The sequence below is a fragment of the Agelaius tricolor genome, unplaced genomic scaffold (assembly GCF_023055355.1).
Source record: "Agelaius tricolor isolate 1412-34295 unplaced genomic scaffold, bAgeTri1.0.p SCAF_9, whole genome shotgun sequence".
Lineage (NCBI taxonomy): Eukaryota > Metazoa > Chordata > Aves > Passeriformes > Icteridae > Agelaius > Agelaius tricolor.
Window position 1 is genome coordinate 40,912,041 of NW_027269269.1, and position 22,773 is coordinate 40,934,813.

General features: G+C 37.9%; 1 protein-coding gene across 1 annotated transcript in view; it reads right to left on the bottom strand.

Annotated features, from left to right (window-relative positions):
- Positions 1 to 22,773, bottom strand: part of ROBO1 (roundabout guidance receptor 1) — a 687,918-nt gene that overhangs the window by 643,918 nt on the left and 21,227 nt on the right. The gene's annotated exons all lie outside the window — the stretch shown is intronic.

Genomic DNA, 22,773 nt, shown 5'->3' on the forward strand with positions numbered 1-22,773 from the left:
AGTGACAGGGTGTGAGCACAAATTTCCTGGTAGAGGGTCACAGAGCCTTCCCTAGAGTTTAAAGAACATCTGCCATGCTTTTCCATAAGGAGATGAGTTAAGAGGGGAATATTAAATGGTATCAAATCAGAGTGCCCTAATTTGGCTGCCTGGGAAACAGACAAAGGGTGATCTCTCAAAGAACGTACAAAGCATGGAGATGGATTATTATTAAACACTAATTGTAGTAGTAGTAATTTTTAATAAGAAGTAGGAATAATATTAATATTATTAATAATAATATTATTCCTATTATGTAATAAAGGCAACTCAGCCACTTTTTGTCACAAATGAGTAAACTAGAATCTCTAAAAACTGATTTGGCCAGAAAACTGCATGTACTGAGATGATCACCAGCTGGCATTTCCTGTGTCAGTGTCTGAACTAACATGGAGCCTTGTTACCTGAAGGGCACCTCTTGGAGACAGATGTTATTGAAGCAGCAGACAAACCCATAGATTTAGGGACACATTTAATGATCTCTCTGGTTGCCAGGCTCCTAGATGAAAGGTGTTTCACAAGTGGACTTGAGGTAGACTGAGCCCTAAGCCCACCCCTAGCTTTAGAGAGGTGGATCGTTCTCTTGGCATCCTCAGTTCTGACTGCACAGCAGCCTGACAATCCTTTCACCACTGCTGTGACCTGCAGAGATGTCAGAGAGCTACAAAATGAATGCACTAACAACAGCACAAATGCTTGCTTGTGCCTGTATAAGTAGAACAAAATCATGACAGGAAATTGCAAAGATCTGCTCTGCACTAGCAGGGCACTTCTGAATGCCAGCTGCAACGCAAACCCTTAGAACCAAATCCCTCACCAAAATAAACACAGATTTTGACTGCTTAAACCTCCTCCTACTAAAATACTGATTTTGCTCAGTATTTGCTGGTCTGGAGGAACCTAAAAGGAGTACAATCTTTCCAAAATCTCAGCCTCACTTCTTCCATCTCTTCTGCACATCAACTCTAGTACAATGCACATAGTTTTATTTACATAAAGTGTCCCTAGTACTGGATTACCACATAAAGAGGTTTTTTTCCTGCCCATTTAACAATTCCTCAGGGAAAAGTGCCCAAGAAGAGGCCATTACTGACTAAGATAGGTCTGCTGCAATGGGTTCATGGCTCTTTAGATCCTCTCCTCTGGACAGAATGTGCTGCATCACCAGTGCACCAAGCAGGGGCTGTTTCCCATATGCTGCCTGTTCTTTAACTCGAAGCCATAAGACCCTCCAAAACACAAGTAACTCCAGGCATGCCTGTAGTCATCGTTCTCACCCCTCAATTCCAGGGAAAAGAGTTAACTGAGGGTCAAGCACTTCACTGTTTGAAGGAAAACTGATTTGCTCCAAGCTGTAACTCCAGAAAGTCTCTCTTAGTACCAGAGCTCAGGCAGGAGTAAGTTAATCAGCCCTTTCCTGCTTTGGGAGGTGTTGCATCATTTTAGAAGCACACAGTGAGTATGAGTGACTGTCAAAAAGAAAATGCTAGCCTAGCTGAACCAGAACCTAACTGTGCCAGGGAAACTCCCATTGTTCCTTAAGCTACAAAGACAAAAACATTCACTCAGGTTATGCAGGGTACTGAAAAGAAAAAGAAGAAAATAGAAATTGATATTTTGCAGTTAAAAGGGGAGAATTTTTACCAACAGGCCACATAATGGATCATTAACCATTACATCCATATGCAGAAGCCCAACAGATTTACAGGTATCGTACAGCTCATTAGCACTAGAGATAATAGCTGTTGATTAAAAACTGACACATTGATCATTTGTTCAGGTTTTTGACTTTCCCAAAGCTTCCACAAAATTTCTTACAGTCTCCTGCAGCATTCTATCCCCCAGATCACGAAAACTGTGGTCTCAGCTTCATGAACACACATCCTTAGTCCATCTATTTATGGTATTTATGCACCATGTCCGTTGATAGGTTCCTGCCCATATAATTTAGTAATAAAATCTTGCCAGGCCCATGACATGATTTGCTTCAAATTATTAAACCACTTTGTTCATTATTTATTATGGCAATATTGTTTGCCCTGTAACAGCTAGGGTTATGTTAGCATTTCCATTACAAACACAGATACATCAAGGGATTTAAAACTTGACTGTAAAAATCTTGCTTTAGGCTGGGAAGCTGCAGACAAGGTTTCAGCTGACAAGAGATTTTTTCTTTAAACACTTTGTATTAAGAATGAAAACAAAATCCATCTCCTAACAATTTGGCTATAGCAATAAGGAAGAAAATAATTGCCATTTGCTATCAAATCACTTTCACATAGACATTTTCCTAATTTAAGATTTTTATAGCATGCCCTGGGTCATTTTGTTGTATTTCAAAATTATAAGGCAATTCAACTTTGCAAAGCTGGCCACTATATCTTCATAATAGTTTCATATTTTATGTATGGAACTCAGAAATTGTGCAAAAGCATCATACCCTGCACATGTAAATGTAACAAACTGCTATTTAAGAACACATAATGGACATTTCTTTACCTCAGTATCCATACAGAGGGGTTTCAATACAACTTTTCAACCAAATTGAAAATCCCAAATTAATAATAACATTTTTCAACACTGAATAATTCATTTCTTCTCCAGAAAGTGCTGGTCCTCTTGCCTATGACCACCTCAGCAATGTTTATGGGACTAGCGTGTATTTTTTAAAAGTGTGGCTATTATTTGTGTATATATGCAAATACCCAATACAGTATGAAATTATAGTTCTTACCAGCATTAAGTTTAAAAGAAAGAATTCAATTTTGCCAGTGCATTTGCTCATAATTCAGATGCAGAGCACATCCTATTCTGATGGATTAGAGAGACAGACAATTCACCTTCAAAGAAGGTGGAAGTAATCTTTGCTTGAGGCACAGCAAATTCCAATACACTTTTTCTATTAATGCATAAGCAGATATATGATAAGGATTAGTAATAAGGCCATATGGATTCTTGTACTAGGCTGTCTCAGAAATCTTAAGCAGAATTTCTCCATTTGCTTTTTGATATAGGTACCTATCCATAGGCAGCTCATGGGTTACCTAAATTTAATGTTCTGGTTTATCAGCTATTTTCAGTTGCAATGATTGAACGAACCCATCCCTGAGATAGGAAGCTGGAATTTTAAGTAATCATTTGTTTTAGACTTCCAAGTAACGCTACTTTATAATCAAAAGGATCCTGTATTGCACATAATTGCAGTTTGTGGAGGGTGAATTTGAGATTGAAATGGAGAAAGAGGAAGAAGTTCAAGCTCACACTTGATCATGCTTCAGTATTGAGTTTCATTTCTCTGACAGCTACCTAAAGTAACCACAAGACCACTATTTTTAATAATGGAAAGGTTACAGCAAAATTGTAAGTAAAATTTGAACTCCATCTTTAAAAAAAAAATTGTAAATGTACTCTTTCAGAGATATATAGAACAATATATTTTCATTGTGCAACAGCAGAAGAGAAACATGAAGACTCTATATTTAAGAAAAAAATCATTTGAGATGCATCTCAGAACTCTTGTTTCTATGATTTAACATATTATGTACTTCATCATCTAGAGTCAATAATTTTTGCATGTGAGCAAATTTAACTACACTTTGAAGAGACTGGTTTTAGGGTCAGGTACAGATATTTTGCAGTCACAATACATATATTTGTGAACTTATCCTTTCTTTGTTCTTTGTGGTACCTTTATAAAATTTGGCATTTTCATATAAAATGCTATCATTTGTCTCTGATGCACTTCTTCCCATATCTTTTTTGCACTCACTTCACTCTGATCTTCCTTTAGCCTTCTCACACACACACAAAAAAAAAAAAAAAATCAGAGGATAAGACAGCAAGAAATGATTCAGTGTAACCCTCTGATCGAAGGCTGCAGCAATCACAGAATTGTAGAATCACAGAATGGTTTGTGTTGGAAGGTACCTGAAAGAACACCTCATTCCAACCCCCTGCCATGGGACACCTTCTACTAGACCAGGCTGCTCAGAGCCCCATCCAACACAGCCTTGAACACACCCAGGGATGGGGCAGCCACAGCTTCTTTGGACAACCTGTGCTAGGGCCTCACCACCCTCACAGTAAATCATTTTTCCCTTAAGAAACTTCTTCCTAGGTAATTTCTCCCTAATATACCTCATGGCATTCCCAACAGATGTGTTCTCAAGCTATTCTTGAGGCTTTTGTACCATGGATAATTCAGAGTTTTCCCAACTAATCTATTTCACCATCCCTATTATTGATAGTTTCACCATCCCTATGATTGAAAAGACTTGCCAGACATATAGAGGAGTCTTCCATGTTGTCATGGAGAATTTATTTTCATCTGTCTGCATATGCAAAGACTGATGGGGTGACTCTCAGTTTTCTCACCTCCTCCAGAGTTAACAGTCTATTACCTCCCTCCTTATTTCAAAATCATGTTCCTGAGTTCATCTGATTGCTTTCCTCCACATAGTTCCACTTCCTTGGAAATGTATTTTCATATGTACCTATCCCAGCAGATTCTCTGGCTCATTCTGAATAGTTTAATTCGATCTTGGAAAGGCTGTAAAGCCTTAACTCCCTTTCTAAGGCAACCCAATACCACACATGCCCCAAAGAAGGGAACTTCCTGACTGTCACTTCTGTAACTATATTAAGACTCTTACTAATCTTCTCCTTGTCAAGCAGGCCATAGAAATGAGAGACCTCAAAATTAGATTCATCAAGATGAGGGAATAAAAAAAGAAAAGAAATCAGATTATATTTCATTTTTATTTCCTGTGAAGTATAGTTCTGTCCAAAAAGCTGCTTAGTAGTACTTAACGTATTTAAAAGTGAATGTTCTACCAAACTTTGAAGTTCAGTGGAAGACACTTAACCATTAGCTTGCTTCATGGTCCAGCAGAGCTGATGTGACATCAGCCCACAAGCAGAGGGCAGTGATCCAGGTGAGGCTGGATAATAATGTGCTGAAAGCTTGGCAATTACCGGGGGCACTGAGCGTGTACCTTCAAATTGATTTGCAGGTCACCTTTCTGTAACCAGTATACTCTAACACTGTTCTCCCAGCTTTCTTAGCTTATCTTCCTCTGCCAACATTTGCTTTGAGTGGGGAGAGGCAACAAACATCAAAGAGACATCAGTTCCTGTTAATCATGTAACTCCATGGAAGACAGTGAATTTCATCTGCTTACTTTAGATGAGAAACAGGTTCTTACTCTCCAGACAAGACCTACAGTTGGTTTTCCACAGGTTCCAATTTTATTTCCTACCTCTCCACCCTGCTCTGGCTTTCAAATAGTTTAAATGTTTTAGCACTCCAAACCTGTTAGAGGGGTGTACACTGACATGCAAGAGCAGGACAGATCACAGATACAGCTCAGAAGGAATCCAGCCCAGGTAGCTAAACCAGAGGAGCTGCAATAACAAAAGATTCTGATTCTTTCACCCTCACTGCCCGTGCTCTGCCCTGTTTCTGAGTCAGCACAACACTGCCTGCACTCAGCTGCTCCATAGTGCCAGGGCTCTTCCCTCTGAAGAGAGGAAGGGTTGACTGGTGCTCATGGCACCTGCTTGCAGCTCTAGAAACCACAGCACCCATGGCTTGTCTGCTCTACCTTGTGCTAGTCACTTCAGTTCCTCTGGAAAAATAAGTCTGTGGGTATACACATGCAATAAGTGCTGGAAAAAAAAAATAATTGCAAGATCGATTTTGACTTCCAAAGATCATTAGAACCAGGACAAGTAATCAGGTGCTTTAAAAGCTCTCATTAAGTACCTTCAAGTAACTGAGAGTTTGAAATTTGAAAATGCATCAATAACTATTTCAGTTTCAACCACACTTCCTGCCACACAGTGGAGGTGACAGATACACAACAGTAGCTATTGATCTAGAGAATTTAGTTGCTACTCCTTCTCTGGGCTTATCCCCTTTGACTGATTTACAGAAAGACATCCCCACTATTTTTCTTGTCAACAGGATACTGCATTATTAAAGGAGAGGTTATTGATTGAAAGCCACGATAGCCTGGGCATCCCAGTAAATTTTCACTGAGAAGGCTTTAAATTATTTTGTGAATGTGTTCCAACCTAGACATACAAAATAGTGCCTGTAATTATTAGTCAGATTTAAAATTAAGATTCTGAAAAGTTGCTAGCAACAACATTGAATGTCTACTAAGGTTTTTCCATATTTTCAGTTTGCTTGTTTTAAGTTAGTTTTTCTCAAAGTGCTGTCCATGCCTGTGAGCTAAGCTATGAAAGAACTGCCTGGAGACTTTGGGAGTAAAATTCAAACTTGTTTTGTGAGGCAGCATCCATTTCCCTGTCAGAAAGAACTACCACGGGACCTCCTTCATGCCTCTCAGCACAGACATGAGATTAAAGTTTTCTCTACAACACCCAGGGGGACCACTCCAGAAAGCAGTTTAAAATTTAAACAGATAATTCAAAAGGAAGCCACAATGCAATGGCAGGGTCCACTCAGATGCTGAAGGGGAAGTGGGTTAACCAGGGGCTAGAAAACTCCCCCTTTGGAGCAGAGTCCTTTCCCAAAGGACCTCTCTGTGCTATGCTGGAGGTACAGGGCTGTGTTTCAGGGAAGACCCTAATTGATCCCAGAGCTGGGTGGCCTCTTGGCCCAGAGGAGATAAGAATTGGGTTACAGGAGAGAGGCAGAGATAGGTACACAATAAAAAACATCCGGTTTTAAGAATGACCAAAGTTGGGATTACTTAGTGATATGCATTACCTGTAAAGTTCTAAAAGGTATTTCTCATTTAAAAGAAAAAAAAAAACAAAACACTTTGAAACATCTACAAGAAGTGCTTTTTCTTTCTCCTCATAGTCTGTAACACAGCAGCCTGAAAAATGTCTGTGTTTGAGACAGAGTGGGCAGGTAGGTGGGAGCCCTTTAGCTTGTATTGCCACTGACCTTTGTGTGGTCACTCCTGAACCACATGAACACTAATTCAATCAAGTGGCTCTTGGATGGTTTAAAAGTAAACTCCAAATTAACAATTAGTTTTTTTTTCCTTATAATATGCTGCCAGTCCTGTACAGATCCAAACCAGAAATGGTCTAAGTCTATATAAATTTAATTGGCTTATCTGCAATCACAGTGCTAAATGATACAAGCCTCTAGTTGATATTCCTAATTTCATTCAGGTGAAGGTCATTTTGATTTACCTTGCATTGGTAAATTGACAGTCACAAGCTATAACTGTTCAAAACTAGATACCTCAGTCATTCAGCTAAACTGGCAATTAAACCTAATTTAGGTCAATTGGTGAAAAGTATCTTTTCATACCTTTTAGTTTGCTGATTTGCAGCACAAGGAATAGCTATATTCACACCAAAATCAGATTTTTTCTTGAAACCCATTTGTCTGCTCTTCATTCCCTTCCCATTTTTTCATTTCTTATACAATACAGTTTTATGTATTCCTCCCTAAGGCATAAAAACATATCATATGTCATGTGTGAACTTATAAACTCTTTTGAAACACAGAGATAGTAAATTCTGAACAGTATCATTTCTAATGTCTGAATAACTCCACTGAAAAAACCATCTATCAAACACCCAAGGAAAAGTCCTCCACAAGGTAAGAACTAGAGGAAGAAATAACAGTATAAAACTTGTCTTACTTCCCTAAAAATCAGATCTTAAAACAAACACACCTATTCATTCATAGTAAGGTGTAAATAATTTTTACATTCATATCTAATACACTGTCACAGTCATCATGGCATACAGCTAATCCATTAACCATATGGAGGGATACACTGCTGATTATTGCACCAGCAGCTACACCACAAAAACCAAACCCCACAGGCCTACAGAAAGTGTCTAAATCATTCTCTCTCATTGTTATCCTTAAATCCAGGGACAGCACACTTATCTATAAATTTCAATTATTTCCATTAAAGATAAACCTTTCTTCTCAATTACACTGCAATGACAGAATTTCATAGAATGATAGAATGACTTGGATTGGAAGGGACCTTGAAGATGATCTAGTTCCAACCCACAGTTAAGGAAACTTCCCAGTGTGACCATTCTCAACCAACCTCAATCATTCTCTGTGAATCACACTCCCAATGTCACAGACTGCCACTGCTGGGACTGTCACCCTTTCTTTCACTGGGGGTGGCTCCAGTGCCCCAGTGGGTCCCTGCCTGACTCCCTGCACACCCACTCACAGTCAGACCAGGTTTGCTCACCAGCTCAATGCCAGAATTTCCATAGCAGAGGCTCTGACATCTCATTCCATAAAGCCATTGATCCACAGAGCAGTAACACACAAACAGCCTGAGCTGGTGTCTCCAAGGAGGGACCCTGAGCAGAGGGACCCCAGGCTTTTATCCCCTCACAGTCCAAGCATGTTCTCATCTTATTTCAAAGCTCCCATACCTTCTTGGTGATTTCTCATGGGCATCTCCTTGCAGCACTGGCTTTTTCTTCCTCTTCACAGCACAGCCAACAAACTCCAACTCTCTCCTCCCTCAACTAACCCACTCTTATGTAGCACTGATCTTATTGGACACAGCTGTGGCCTGTTAAGGACAGGCCTGTTCCTCGTCTTTGGTGATTGGTGCAGCTGCAACTCCTCAGGTGTGAGACTGCCTTCTGCACTGTTTTCTTACATTCTATCCCACCACACAAGCACACCATTCTCTCTTTTCCTCCCCAGCTGTGCCACAGCTCCCTGTGCCCTTTGCTGTGCAGAGGGTGGCAGCTCACGGCCTCTTGTCTCAGGCTCCCACCCAGAGGTGAACCTGCAGCTCCATCTGCAGCTGCACCCTGAGCTTCCTGCATGGAATGTGTTCCTCAGCACCCAAGGTGCTCCTCAACATGCCTTGCCATGAGCAGGGGCCCTTTAGTGAGACCAGGTTACTCAAGGCCCCACCAACCTGGCTGCAGGGATGAGGCATTCACAGCCTCATCAGCCTGAGCAACCCATTCTAGTGCCTCACCAAACTCACAGTAAGGAATTTCTTTCTGATATTTAATCTAAATGTACTCTCCTTCAGTTTGAATCGATTGCCCTTTGTTCCATCACTACATGCCCTTGTAAAAAGGGCATTCACTCTCCAGCTCTTTCGTAGGATCCCTTCAGATACTGAAATTTCTCGCTCAAACCTTTTCCTCTCCAGGCTGAAGAGCCCCAGCTCCCTCATCCTGTCTTCACAAGGAAGGCGCTCCAGCCCTCTGAGCATCTTTGTGACCCTCCTCTGGACTTGCTTCAACAGGTCTGTGTCCTTCTTATGATGGGCCCAACTGGGCTGGGCACAGTGCTCCAGCTGGGCTCTCACAAGAGCAAATTCTATTACTTTGAGGCAGTCAGAAAAACATATTCATAGTGCTCATATTGAACCACAGACAACACCTTAAAAGGGTTTAAAGAGCTTAAAAAGAACTAATTTTAAATTCATAACGGTTTGGACTGATTTATCACAAACTTACGAAGAAACATCTTCAAACCATAAGAAGTTCATTACATTTTGTATCAGTAAGGATGTCATGTACAAGCATCATTTTGGTTGGTAAACCAGCACACCAATGATTTCTATTGCATTCATTATTATTATTTCAGTATGTGAAAGTGGGATAGAAGTATCTTTACAGATCATTACTTTCTAGATGTTTATTCAACTAATTATAATCATCCTTTAAGGAGCTCTAATCCATCATTTTAATAGGTAAAAATCTCTTTTTTTTTTCCTGCACTGCAAACAAGTTAGATGAAACATTAGCTTTCAATTTCACACAGAGATCTTTATTTTAAAGTATATAATGATAGCAGAAGCACTTGTCCATGAATATTTATTAGGTGCCAACCACAGAGATTTCTGTGATTAACTGTGCATGGTGACTGCTTTGCCCTGTGTGCCTTGATAGGCTTGACCACTTTGTGGATTTGGCTGGGGGACTTGAGTCCCTGATAGCAAAGTTTCCAGAAGGCTCCAAAGCTGTTCTTTCTCCTTGCTTGCTTGGATGAAGCTTGGATGAAGCAGGGAGGGAATGTGGGCTTGAATCCCAACAGGACAGGAAGGGCTGGGGAATGAAGGGGTCTGGTTCCAGCTTTGGCTGGCCTGGGGAGGGGAGGGACTTAATTGCTTGGGTTTGCTTCAGGGCCTGGTTGTTTATCTTTTTTTTTCATCCCCAATACCCAAATTGCTCATTAGAAGCTTGTGTTAATTGGCAAGAAATTAAGTAAACTATCCTGTGGCTAAGACCATTTAGCCTCACCAATATGTTAGATACTTTTATAGCTAGTTGGGTGTTAAGCACCGAAGGAGGGAGCCTTGTCACAAAGGACTCCTCTTTTCTAGACTTCAGCTTGTTATTGTTGGCCCTATTCATAAAAGGATAAGTGAATTAGAGCCTGAGGGCTGATATTGCTCTGCAAACTTTGCAACAGATTCACTGGGCACCCTGACTCAGAACAGTCAGATCTCCTCCCTCAGCTCATCTCCCAGGAAGGGATGATGGAATTCACCCTCACAGCAGAACTAAAACCTGTGTGATAACATAGAAACATTTAAAAGGCTAAATGAGATAGACAAAACTAATCCCAGAAGTATTTAATTTTGTTTTCCTCCTGTTTAGCTGTTTTTTTAGTGCTCAACTAAAATCTGGGGTCTGTTGAATGTGGCAATTTTATAAATAGGGATTCAAATGTATTTCCATTCTGCTTACTCACATAAATTAGCAAGAAGTGCACTTTCAGTTCTAAGAGGTTCTGTCAAGTTAGTCAAAGTCAGATTTAATGCAATTCATGTTAAAAGCAAAGACCAAAATATCCCCATCATTTCAAAAAAATCACAAAATGTTCAATGAATCACATGGTTCCAGAGCACCAAAAAGCTCCCTGTAATGAATGTATGATACCTCTTCAAATGCCTTTAGGGGAGATTAAATAGTTAGAACATAATTTCTTGTCAGTATGTCCTTCATGAAGGCCATTTGAAAATTCCAGAATCTTAATATAGCATAAAAATTAGTCACAGAACCAAAATTCTTATGAAATAAGAAAGGACAAAGAACTAACATGCTAACCTCAGAGCAAAAATGCATCCTCCATATTTCAACAGATCACAGGGAATCATAAAATACAACATTGGTAATTTCCAAATTACATTGTAAGCTCAGTGCCCTGAAAATACTTCATAACTATGCATTATATAAGTCTCAGATCTCATTAGCCCTACTGAGTTTAACTCTTCTAATACCCCAAAAATCAGTGCAAACCCATGGTTCACCAATAGTGCTGCTGAAAAGTTTCAGACGTGAATTATTAGAATGAAGAAATCCTGAGAGGTTGCTTGTTTTGTTTTATTCTGGCTATTATCCATGCTCATAGCAGCTGAGATCAATGGAAATATCTCAAAAGTTCCAAATCTTACAGAGGTTTCAATCAAACTCTTGAAAGAAAAGGATGATTTGATAGGCTTGTGATTCTCTTTCTTGTGGAAAATAACCAACAAAAAAAAAAAAACAGCATGAAGTTTGCTGTGCTTGCAAGATTATTATGAATGATAAAATAAGACAAGACAAGCTCCCCCACTAGCTTTTAATATTAAAACCAGAAGTGTAAGCACAGTATGTTTAAGGCATTTGTTTAAATGTCAATATCCTGTCTGCTTCAGCAGCGATGCAGGTTTCTGTGTCACTTCTCCTGACTGCTATCGATTAAACAATCATGATTGCTAATGAGGAAGCAAAAGGCACTATTTTTAATTCCACACTGCTTTTTAACTCCAGTATTTCAAATGTGAAATTACCTTTGTTGTTTTAAAAATCAGTATGTTCTTTGTTATAGACTCTGAAAACTGTGTGTACATTACAGTTTAATAATTCACATTCACATCCAAAGGTTATTTTTCCCTTCCCTCAGAATTCAATTAGTCTTAATGAATTGCCCTACCACAAGCTGCCAGTGAAGCAGAACATACAATCACTATGAATGAAGTTTTCAGGAAAGGCAAGGTCTAAATATTCAAGTGCAGTCTGCTCACCCTCACCTAACCAGGGGTAAGGAAAATGTATGCAGCTAAACCCCATCCAGTCTGTTTGCTGGAGGCACTGGAAAATGTCAGCACAGTGTTCTTACTCCATATTTCTGTGGAAGACTTTCATTCATCCTTTAATACAGATAATAAAGTCATTTACCCACCTACACTTACTTAAAGTCATTTACCCACTTACTCTTACTTACACTTTACCCACTTCTGTCACATTCTTGTGACAGAGGTAGGGTACACGAACAGATGACACCAAACTGATGTCCTGGGTTATGAAAGGAGAGCAACTGCTCTTTGTATTATGTACACTCCAATGGTGTCTCATTTCTAATGAACATTAACAAAAAACATGCAAGCTATGAATCCTGGAGGTAATTAATTTAGCAAGGCAATGTTTTCTGGAGCTAGATAATCAAAGTAGGCTTGGAAGTTGTAAAACATTTCCCTTTATTTTACTGGAGTGGGGAGTTGGGGGTTTTGGGGTTATTATGTTGGCAAATAAAGTGATCAATTTCCAAGTAAATGTGACTGTTACAAAGGATTTCATTGAGAGGGCAGTATTTTTGATTTTTTAGCAGGATCTTACTACTTGATTCTCTCCTCCCTTCTGGGAACTCACTTCCAATGATTCAAGAGACTTTCAGACAGAGCGCATCAAGCGGTTTATTTCCTGATGTCAGGAGGATGATCTCTTAGGGGTTTATCTCAAGCACTGCTGTTGTACTGAGACCATACTCCAGCCTCAGATGCCTTAAAAAGACTTTGTAGTACATGAAAAGCATATTTTGTAGTATGAATTGACATGGATGCTCAATAAAGTCAGCCAGACAGTGATTACTTGCTGTAGAGCCAACATGCTTTGGCTTATAAGGGATACATAAATACAGTTCAGCTTCTGACAGCAGCTTCATGAGAGAAGTTGGAGGGAGAACAGTCACAAAGTGGAATTACCTGACTTTAACTTATTACCAGAAAATTCAGTCTAATATAACCCATAAAGTATTACACACAAAAAGTAAAACACACACATCTTGAGCAGTACTAACATTCAGTGAGGAAAAAAATTAAGATTAACTGGGTAGTAAATTATTCCTTCCAACCATAAACAACTCTCTTAAGAGCTCTGAAGGCAGCATTGGTGACACCTTTTATGGTGTAAAACCCACATAGGTGGATTAAATAGTTATTCCAAAACATTTATTTTGGTCAAAACGTGCTTCAAGACAGGAATAAAATACATGCAGGGCTGTAGCACAAGACAAGCCGTAATGGTTTTTGATGGGGTTTACAGCACCACACTTTACCATACCTGCTCTCATCTTTACTTTTTAGTAATTGAATTCTCTAAAGTTATTAAAGGTGAGCTTCAGGTGTGAACCAAGGAGAGTAAGAGAGTCCTGTTAGTGCAGGGGTACCAGTACCACCTTGGGGCTACATCAAAAAAGCTTTCTGGTGCAGCAAATGGGACAAGAAGAAGGTATGCCAGCGCTTTTCAGCTTTTTACCAGAATTCCTGTCTCCTAGCATGTCCTGACAAGGGAGATTGGCTCCTGGTATCCACAGCAGCCTTCTGCTAGATATAATTCCCATCTGGAGCCATATCTTTCATTGATCTGTTCTGCAGGACTCTTCCTGCCTCAGATTAGGATTCATGTTGTATTCCACCATTCCCTGCCTCTCCCTGGCCCCCCACAGGGTATTTTCTGGAGAACACAGCTGTCAAAATGATTTTACATGGTGTGTGGTATTCCACTTGAGGCTGGGACTAGAAGCACTTCATACTACAAAAATGTGCCTCTTTAAACAAAAATCTTAGCATGCTATAGTAAAAGAAAGTGCAGTGTCATGATCACCAAAGAAGAAGCTGAAAAACTGTTCATGGAGAGGAACACAATTCCTTTCTCCAATTTTGCTGCTTTTCCCTGAGAAATACCTTACATCATTGGCAAAGATGCTTCTCCATTACCACCTCCAGAGCTTTGACAGAGGACAGGTAAATCAAAGATCCATAAACACCCAGTCAGACTGATTACATTTCACTGAGGGCCATATCTTTAAAAAAAACCCCTGTATTTATGCCATGAACATAAAAAATGAATTAAAACCAGAACATTTTAAAGCGCTTAACATAACCACCATAAATTGTTACCAGGAATGCAGAAGCTTTTAGTTTTTCACCTAGTGGAGTGTGGTCAATCCTCTCATCTATCATAGCATGTGATTAACTGGTTAAATTCCTACAGTCATAGTTTTAGGTTGAAAAAGAAATAATTTATGAAAACCATTTACTCAGAATTGCTTGTGAGAAAACAGTGCAAAAAAGAGTTTCATGTCTTATTCTAACAATTTTAATGCTTCAGAGAAAATAAACTCTTCTAAAGCTGCTTGAGAGAGTTGGTTTGGCTTATGTGTAAACCTCTGCACCATATCCATGGTGAGATATACCATATTTGTGGTGAGCTGCCTGTGCTCTGTGCTTGATTGACCTACCTGTTACTCACACTGATAAGGTACTTGATGACAACATTCTGTTTGGTAATCACTTAATGTTGCCCACTAAATCATTGCTTGTGCTATGGCATTTCTGGTATAGCTCAGATTAACAATGTATTTTCATATTTCTGGATTCTTATCTAAAAGATTATATTCTATTATCATGAATGTCAGCTGTAATTTAAACTCCTGAAAGCTGATATGGCTGATAACTGCATTCAGATATATAAGCAGTAGATATGTAAGTTATATACATAGAATGAAACCACTACTTTTCATATCCTAATGATTCCATGTTGACAGACCTTTGTACAATGGAGGTTCCACTACAGGGAATGTGTTCAAGCAGATCATGTCCAATGAGAAACTGTTGTTTGTGCAGAAACCTTGAACACAGTATTTGTGAACCATCTTTTCTATAAATGAAAAAGGGAAAGGGATGGGTAGGATGGGGAACTGCAGGCCCAGAGCAAAATTTAAAATATAGCAATCAAAATATAGGGTAAACATGTGTTACTTATGCATCCAGCTTGATTTGTCTTGAAGCATTAACAACAGAAGTGCTTGTAGAAAGGTGTGGCTGTTTGGCACACTAGAGATCAAGGATAAACTCACGAGGGCTCTGGGTATGTAGCTCATGTCGAAGCCCAGTCAATCACATTGCTACCATGATCCACATTATTTGTGGAAGCTGGCACACAAAATAGATGCTACAATCACAAGGATTTTGGCTACAGGTCAGTTATTCTGCTCAACGTAGTTTGAAATGTCATTAAAGACAGTGGTGAAAACAGAAGTTACATGTTAAAATTTCTTTAGAAACTCAAACAAAGCAAAAAAACATGCCCCCTATTACATGTAAATATTTTTCACCTTGTTATTTTTCTCTTTAAATCATCTTTCCCAGTCATGCAGACCTACCTTGTTGTGAAGACAGGAAAATAAATTTTATATTTCCCAATTATTTATGATCCAGAATTTAACCTTACAATTTTCAGTGGTTCTATATGGAAAACTATAAATATATGAAGATGTTTGGGGGATTTCCAAAAGGTCCAAATCTGCACACAAAACCCCAGATAAACATTCACAATGGGCTGCTGTGGAGGCAGGAAATGCTGATATGGATCTACACTCAGATTTTTATTTTTTTTCTTCCCTCAATTGACTTTTCAAAGGTGGATGATTCTGGCTCTTCCATCTTTTTCTATGCTGACTAAACCTGCTGTGGCAGGAGTGACCAGTAGACAACAGCACCAGTGAAAATTTGGTAACAGGTCCCTGTATAATACTGAATAATGATTAGAATCTGCTCATGTGATGTTAACAGGAATTTAATCAGAGATACAGACAGACAACCCTGGCAGTTGTTCATTTGTGAAGAAAAGGGGTAGAACAGAGAAGTCCTAACAAGCTCCCCCACTTTCCAAATATTAAGTAAATATGTAAAGCTGCTCTATCTACAGTGCATGCAAGCCAGAGCTGGTCTTTGGGAGTGCTGCATTGTGCTTTAAGTGCATTCAAATGTCATTATCCATACTCACCAAAGTACCTTTCTCACTTTCTTTCTTTAAATCTTTTTGTAAGCTATAATTACAATTAAGGAAAGACATGTTTATTGTCACAAAATGTATGCCAACAGCTCACACTAATGCAATCCAAACATTAGTATGAAACATTTTTCCAATTACTGCACAGACTCCCTATAGTGTTTCAAGCTGCTTTATGACATTTTAAACTCCACATATAATACAGTCCTTTAGAAAGCTGCAAAATCTTTCTATTTCTTTCTTATGACCCGAGAAAACCTAAATCTATTAAAAGCACATTTTCATAGCAGCAGGATAAAAATGCTTTTACTACATTTATCTTCAAAATTGGTGGTGTTAAATAGTGCCGGGGGATAAATAACCATAAAATATCACATTAGTGTACAGGGTACTGCTCTAACTAGGCATGAGGGGATGTCTCTCTACCCTTTCATTTCTTTTTTCTATTTGTCCCATTAGAGCTAAGCAATCATTCATCAGTCACTGTGGCAAGCAGTGCTGCTCCATCCTGACTCCTGCCTAAAACGAGGCCCAAGAAATAAAAGAAATAAAGCCACAGAGAGAAAATTGAGTTCACAGCATTCCAGAGATGTCCACACCTACATTCATAACTGATTTTTTCTGCCATAACACTCTTGCTATTTATGGAAATAATATTTTAATAAATATTAAAATCATCATCACATATTGAGCCTTGAAGTTATATTAGAGAAACACTCGTTTTGCACCTTAGATAGAACTAGTGAAAAAATCTGAATAGTTAAAAACCAGGCCAAAAACCCCAGTTTTCAGCTCTGATTTAAAACCCAGATGTTGCAATCAGCTTCTGCTAATCTATTCTGCTTTAGACTCCTGGCACTTCCAGCAAACTTATGAGAACTTAACACAGATGAGCTGTCAAATTGTTTCAGGTTTAGGCAAATGCTATTATTCCAATCAAAATACAAAATCAGTAGCATTGACTCCTAAAATAAACTCAATTAAAATTGAACAAAGCATAATATTTATCCATGGTAAAGTCACACTTTTTTTTTACTAAGAACATTGAGGAAAACAATACAGATTGTGGATAAGTATTGACATAGATTTTGATAAAAATGTATCTAGCAGTTCTTTATCTATTATGCATCCTCCAACATCCCCCAACTAAATAGGGAGGAGTAACTCATAAGACATCTGACACATTTTTTCTATATATCTTGTAGGAATCAACCAGAATATTCATTTTTTTCAGAAGGGAGAACTTTTCAGAAAAAAAAGGAAAGATAAGGGTCTGAATTTGGGAGCAAAACTAGAGTATTTGCCATGTGTCTTACAGAAATCCATTCATAATAATACCACCTAATAGTTCATACATGTTCTTTGCTTTTCAAAGGACAACATATATCCTTAAAATACTTGAAAGTAATGAAATTGATGTTCAGAAGATTACATTTCTTCAGAAAATCTTCAGAAGTTCTTCTTGAAGGATTGAAAACTGCACAATCATGTTGTGTATTCTATCAGACACTCATTAAGCACACACTCATTACTTCCAAATATGCCTCTAACAGATGTTTTAAAGAAAATAGACTTCTTAAGAAAGAAACTAAACAATAAAACCCCTGAACTGTTAAGCTCTGAATTAAATGCTGAAAGAACAGAAAAAGTATAGAATCTTCCTTTCAAAGGTTAAAAAATTCTTGAGCTTGTAGCTACTTGGAGCTCTAGACCATCTGGATTTTGCTAATCTAAATTATTTATGAAATCAAGGAAAAGAAGCATCATACTTCAAACCCATGATGTCTGAAGTATAGAGGTCAGTAGACATGAATTTCTAAATCACTCTAGCAAGGCTGAGTCTGACTCATAAAATTACCATTTTATTTCACTGAAATTAAGGAGTGATCTCACTAAAATAAACAGCAGAAGGCCTATGTTGATGAAACTGCCCATTTTCATGTTAAGGCCAAGAGTCAACATACCTGTAGCCTTGATGACCTCATGGTCACAGTACGTGTTTTAGATTTTTTACTTCTTAACTACTTTTGAGTCAAAGCCTAAATCCACAATGCAATGAGCCTAAAAAAGGGAATTGTTTTAAATTCAAAGTGGCTTTTTTTTCAGCTAACATGAGCCAGAAACCTTCATTTATCATGGAGACATGTGGAATAGTCATAATGGCAACTCTACAACGTTCAGATCACTGGCAGTAAGGGATAAAGGAAATTCATGAACAAAGCAGAAAGGACACTCTCATTTGAAATATAATTTCATCCACAAATTCATACATCTTGTATTGACACTGCATCTGTTGTTGCAGTGGATTTTATTAAGTGTCTCAAAGCAACTTGGGGATGGCCCTTCTGTCATAGGGAGTGCCAGATAAAACTAAGAGAACTGAAATTATGGACAGTCACTTTGCAGATAAAGAAACACACCTTCCTCGCTTTCTCTCCGAGCCTGACACTCATGCTCCACTGAAATTTGTGGCTGTGCAGCTGTAGGAGTTTACTGCATTCCACAGTTCAAATGTTTGGATGGAAAGAAAAGCAAAATATTTAACTAAACTTGTTTAAAAGAGCAGCAGATCTCTAGAACTCTATGAAATATACGGTGTGTCAAACATGCAGTATTTAATACAGTACAATCTTTGAGTACTCCACCCTAAAATAAGTGAGAGAACAAAAATTAAGTCCACATCAGCCTTACAGTGGGGATGTATTATGAAAACAAACTGAAAAGCTTGTTTCACAAACTTTTGAGAGCAATTATGCCAGTTCCTATGTTATCCAATAAAACCATAGCAAAAGAAGAAGGTGAAGGTGTTGGATCCCATTGTGAAGAACCACCATTCCCTCAGTGCAGAATTCAGCCAACACATTAACTTTGAATATATATGTTGAAAACTTCCAGCAGCAAAGCTTAATTAGAAATATAAATAAACCAACATTTTTCACCTTCGTCACTCAATTCCTAATTAATCAATGCCTGAAGGCGGGGCCATCCCATCAGAATGGGAAACCAAGAGCCCAACCTGCTGGAAACATCTGAGAAGCACACACTAGCTTCATGTCTTTGAAAGAGCCTGCTCCAAAATTACAGTAACACTCTATACTTGACATAAATAAACTCTTAGGGAAATAAATTTCAGCACTAGCTGGCTCCGATGACTATGGTTGAATATGTGGTAAATTGCCATTCAGACTGGTTTCACTGTATCTTTATTTATACTCTCCAGATCCAAATGCTATATGGCTCACAAAAAATACTTCTATAGGCTGTTCAAATCTTTGGCTTGTCTCCAAGAGTTCTGCTGGTTTAGATTCGACACACCCAGGAGGAACTATTCGCGCCTCAGACATTTATATTAGCACTGTAAATATTCTGCACTGGAGAGAAAATGTCAGGGCACTTCACAGAAAACTATTTCAGAGTCTCATAGCCAAAAAAGACATCTCTGCTGCTCTCTTTTCCACATTACTTTATTTTTTAGGAATGACAATAAGGACATAAAGTAATGTCTCCATATAAATATTCAGTAATGGATTTCTGACCAGCTGAACTGAGACACAGCAGGTTTATTCCTTAATCGGAGCCCCATAATGATGGCAACCTTTAATCTTGGGAGAGGGGTCACTAAAACACAAATGCCCCACTAAGACAACAAAGCCTTTCAACTGACTTCAGTAAGGATTTAGAGATGGGGACAACTGATTTAAGGGATACTATTATCCATACTAGTATCAGATTTTGGTGGGGAGTAGGGGAGTTGTATGGGCTTTTTGTTTCTTGGTATTGAGAAAGATAAATGAAAAATCACACTGAAGCTTTTTGCAGAACCTTTCAAGTTTAAAACACTCCAAGTTTTCTTTAAAAATGGAATGTGACACGTCAGCACCTGAATAAAGGCAAGATCAACCCAATCTATACACAGAAGCTGAAATCCAGTATATTCCATGTGTACTTTCTGACCATAGATTCTAACAATATTTCAAATACTGTAGAGATGAAGTTTTTCCCTACATTTAGCAAAAAGTCTGTGGGACACGGGATGGAATTCTGGACATAGAATTCTTTTTTATATATTTTGAGGTTATGTAGAGAGGATGACTCCCATGATACATGCACAATTTATGCTCTGTCACAGAAATCATGTGATTTTACTTCTTGGACAGGAAACATGAACTAACATGAGCAGCAAAAGATGACATCAACAAGTACATCGCTCATAAACCCTGTGAGGGATTGTAAACTCCACTATACAAGGTGGATGAAACTTCAGATTGCTAATGCAAAATAGCTTCAATTTCTGTATATTGAAACCTTTTTTTTAATCTTAAAAATTTTTCTCACAGAGTTTCTTTCTCTGTAAAGAACTGGACACTGACTGTACATTTCCAGGATGAAAAAGAGTCGAAATCTATCATTCTAAGACCTTATTTTGTCTTCATTTAAACAGCAACAGTTTTCAGCTACACAAGATGATAAAGAAAAATTAGTTCTATCTACCAAACATATAGATCAGAATTAGAGACCATTATCAGATGCTCTCTTGTTTTTGCTTTTTTTTTTAAATTTATGGAACATCTCATTTAGCTATAAATTTAAATTTATAGAACATCTCATTTACTTTCTTCATAGTTCATTCATGAGCTTAAAGAGCAGTATCACAGTCTTGCTACTTATTGTCCAGGTCAAATACATTCTGAATGTAAAAGAAATTAATTTCATAGACAAATTTTACGTCTACTTTGAACATTTCCTATCATTTGTTGTCTCGGTCAAAACTAATCGATATTTGTCTAGACTCAAAATTAAGACTTCTTTTCTTTCTTACATAGATGACTCCTCTTCAAGCACTTAAATCATCTTTAAAAAGTTTTAAAATTACAATAACAATGTCTCATTATTTTTCTATGTATTATAGCCACTAAAGATCATAATCATTCTTCTCACAAAACATTTTTTTGCATAAGTGTTATACAAATATATAAGTTCTGCATATAAAAATATGTTAATTAAAGTATTTAGTTTCTATTCCCTTATTGCCACCTCTTTCCCCCTGCTTCCCTCTTTAAGACACTTGTGAAACTGTCAGTGTGTTTCTATCAAATTGTCTTTGACAATGTTTATGTTCTTGCAGTCACTTGGAGCCCAAATTAAGAGAGAATTCATTTCCTCTTGAATTATGTCTGGTTTATGCCAGCCAGAAACAGGATCTGCACTATTGGATGTCATAGAGGTGTGGGTTATCCAGCCCATGGCACAGTGCTCTAGGAAAAGTCTGTCATTCATCCTCTTTCCCAAAACTGAAATTACAAAAAACTCAGGGGCTGTTGATACTTTATTAATCATTATATTTTAAATCTTAACCAGAGTTCGATTTAGAAGAATAATTATTTAGTCTCTTCTATCTTTGATATGTTAAACACCCTACCTGGGGAATATTTGTTCCATTCAGAAAGCTTTTTGTCTAGACACTGTGGTTCAGAGAAGAACATCTTAAACAGAAAGAATGTGGTATGAGACATATAAGTTAGCAGAAGAATCTGAATACTACATGGTCCCAAATGGTCTCCTCTACTAAGCAAATTATCAATTTAGCTGAATATGAAAAATAAGAAAAAGAGAGAAAAAAAAAGGGAAATATTCTGATGTAAAACAAAGAAGGCTAGATCCTATAGGTAAGGTAAAAAAATTATTTTTAGTTAAAAACCTGCAAAATCAAAGTTGAAGGAATTTTTTAAGGAATTTTTCCCCAACTTCATCCTGGTTACATACTTACTAGGAAGTTTTCCTATCTAGATGAAAATTCTCTTTTTCAGGAATGCAAACATGAGTCTTCATGTTCTACTACAAATAAGCCATTTCTAAATACCTTTCAATGTAGTTTGTGATTTTGTTTTTTCTTTTCCAAAGTGAGCACTATCCAATATTGAACTGCTTTTCTGATAGAAGTTACTGTCTAAAATGAAAATGCTTTCTGGTTAGTTTCAAAAATTCAATGAGAAGATGTATTGGATTAACTGCAGTGAATGTTTATTACAGCTAGTCAGCAATTTGTTTGTTTAGATTACTTTATAGAAGCACAGTTCTGTGATCTTTGTGAATGTCACAAAGATAAATAAACATACTGGTAAGTTTCTGATGCAAGACAGGAATGCTGAACATTTCGAAAGTAAAGCCCACTATGGAAAAGTTCCTGTAATATACATGGCCTCAAGTAGACTTAAAAAAAAAAAAATTGCCAAATTAACTTTTCTGCCTTAACTGGGTTTTTTTGTTTGTTTCTTTTGTGGTTGGGTTTCTTAATCTTGCAGTGGTTCTATAGTTCTAGCAAACCAAGCCTCTGAGGCAGATGGATGGATGGATGGATGGATATAAAATATATTCACAAATCATGATCAGATTTCATTTACAATTTTTCAAGGAAAACTTATTTCTCTCAATGAGCTCTGAACAGCCAACTTAGTGATACATTATTGGAACACACAATGACATACATCCTCTATCACTTCCAGAAACTTCTCTGAGAAAACCTAGTGTATTTTTATCTTGTGTTACCACCACTGAACATCTTGATTAAATTAAACATTAAATACAGCACACGTGTCCTTAATCTACATACTCTAGTTCTGAGTCTTGGTTCCATAAACCACCTTTCTCCTGAGATTCACCCACTTAGGTCATGACTAGATA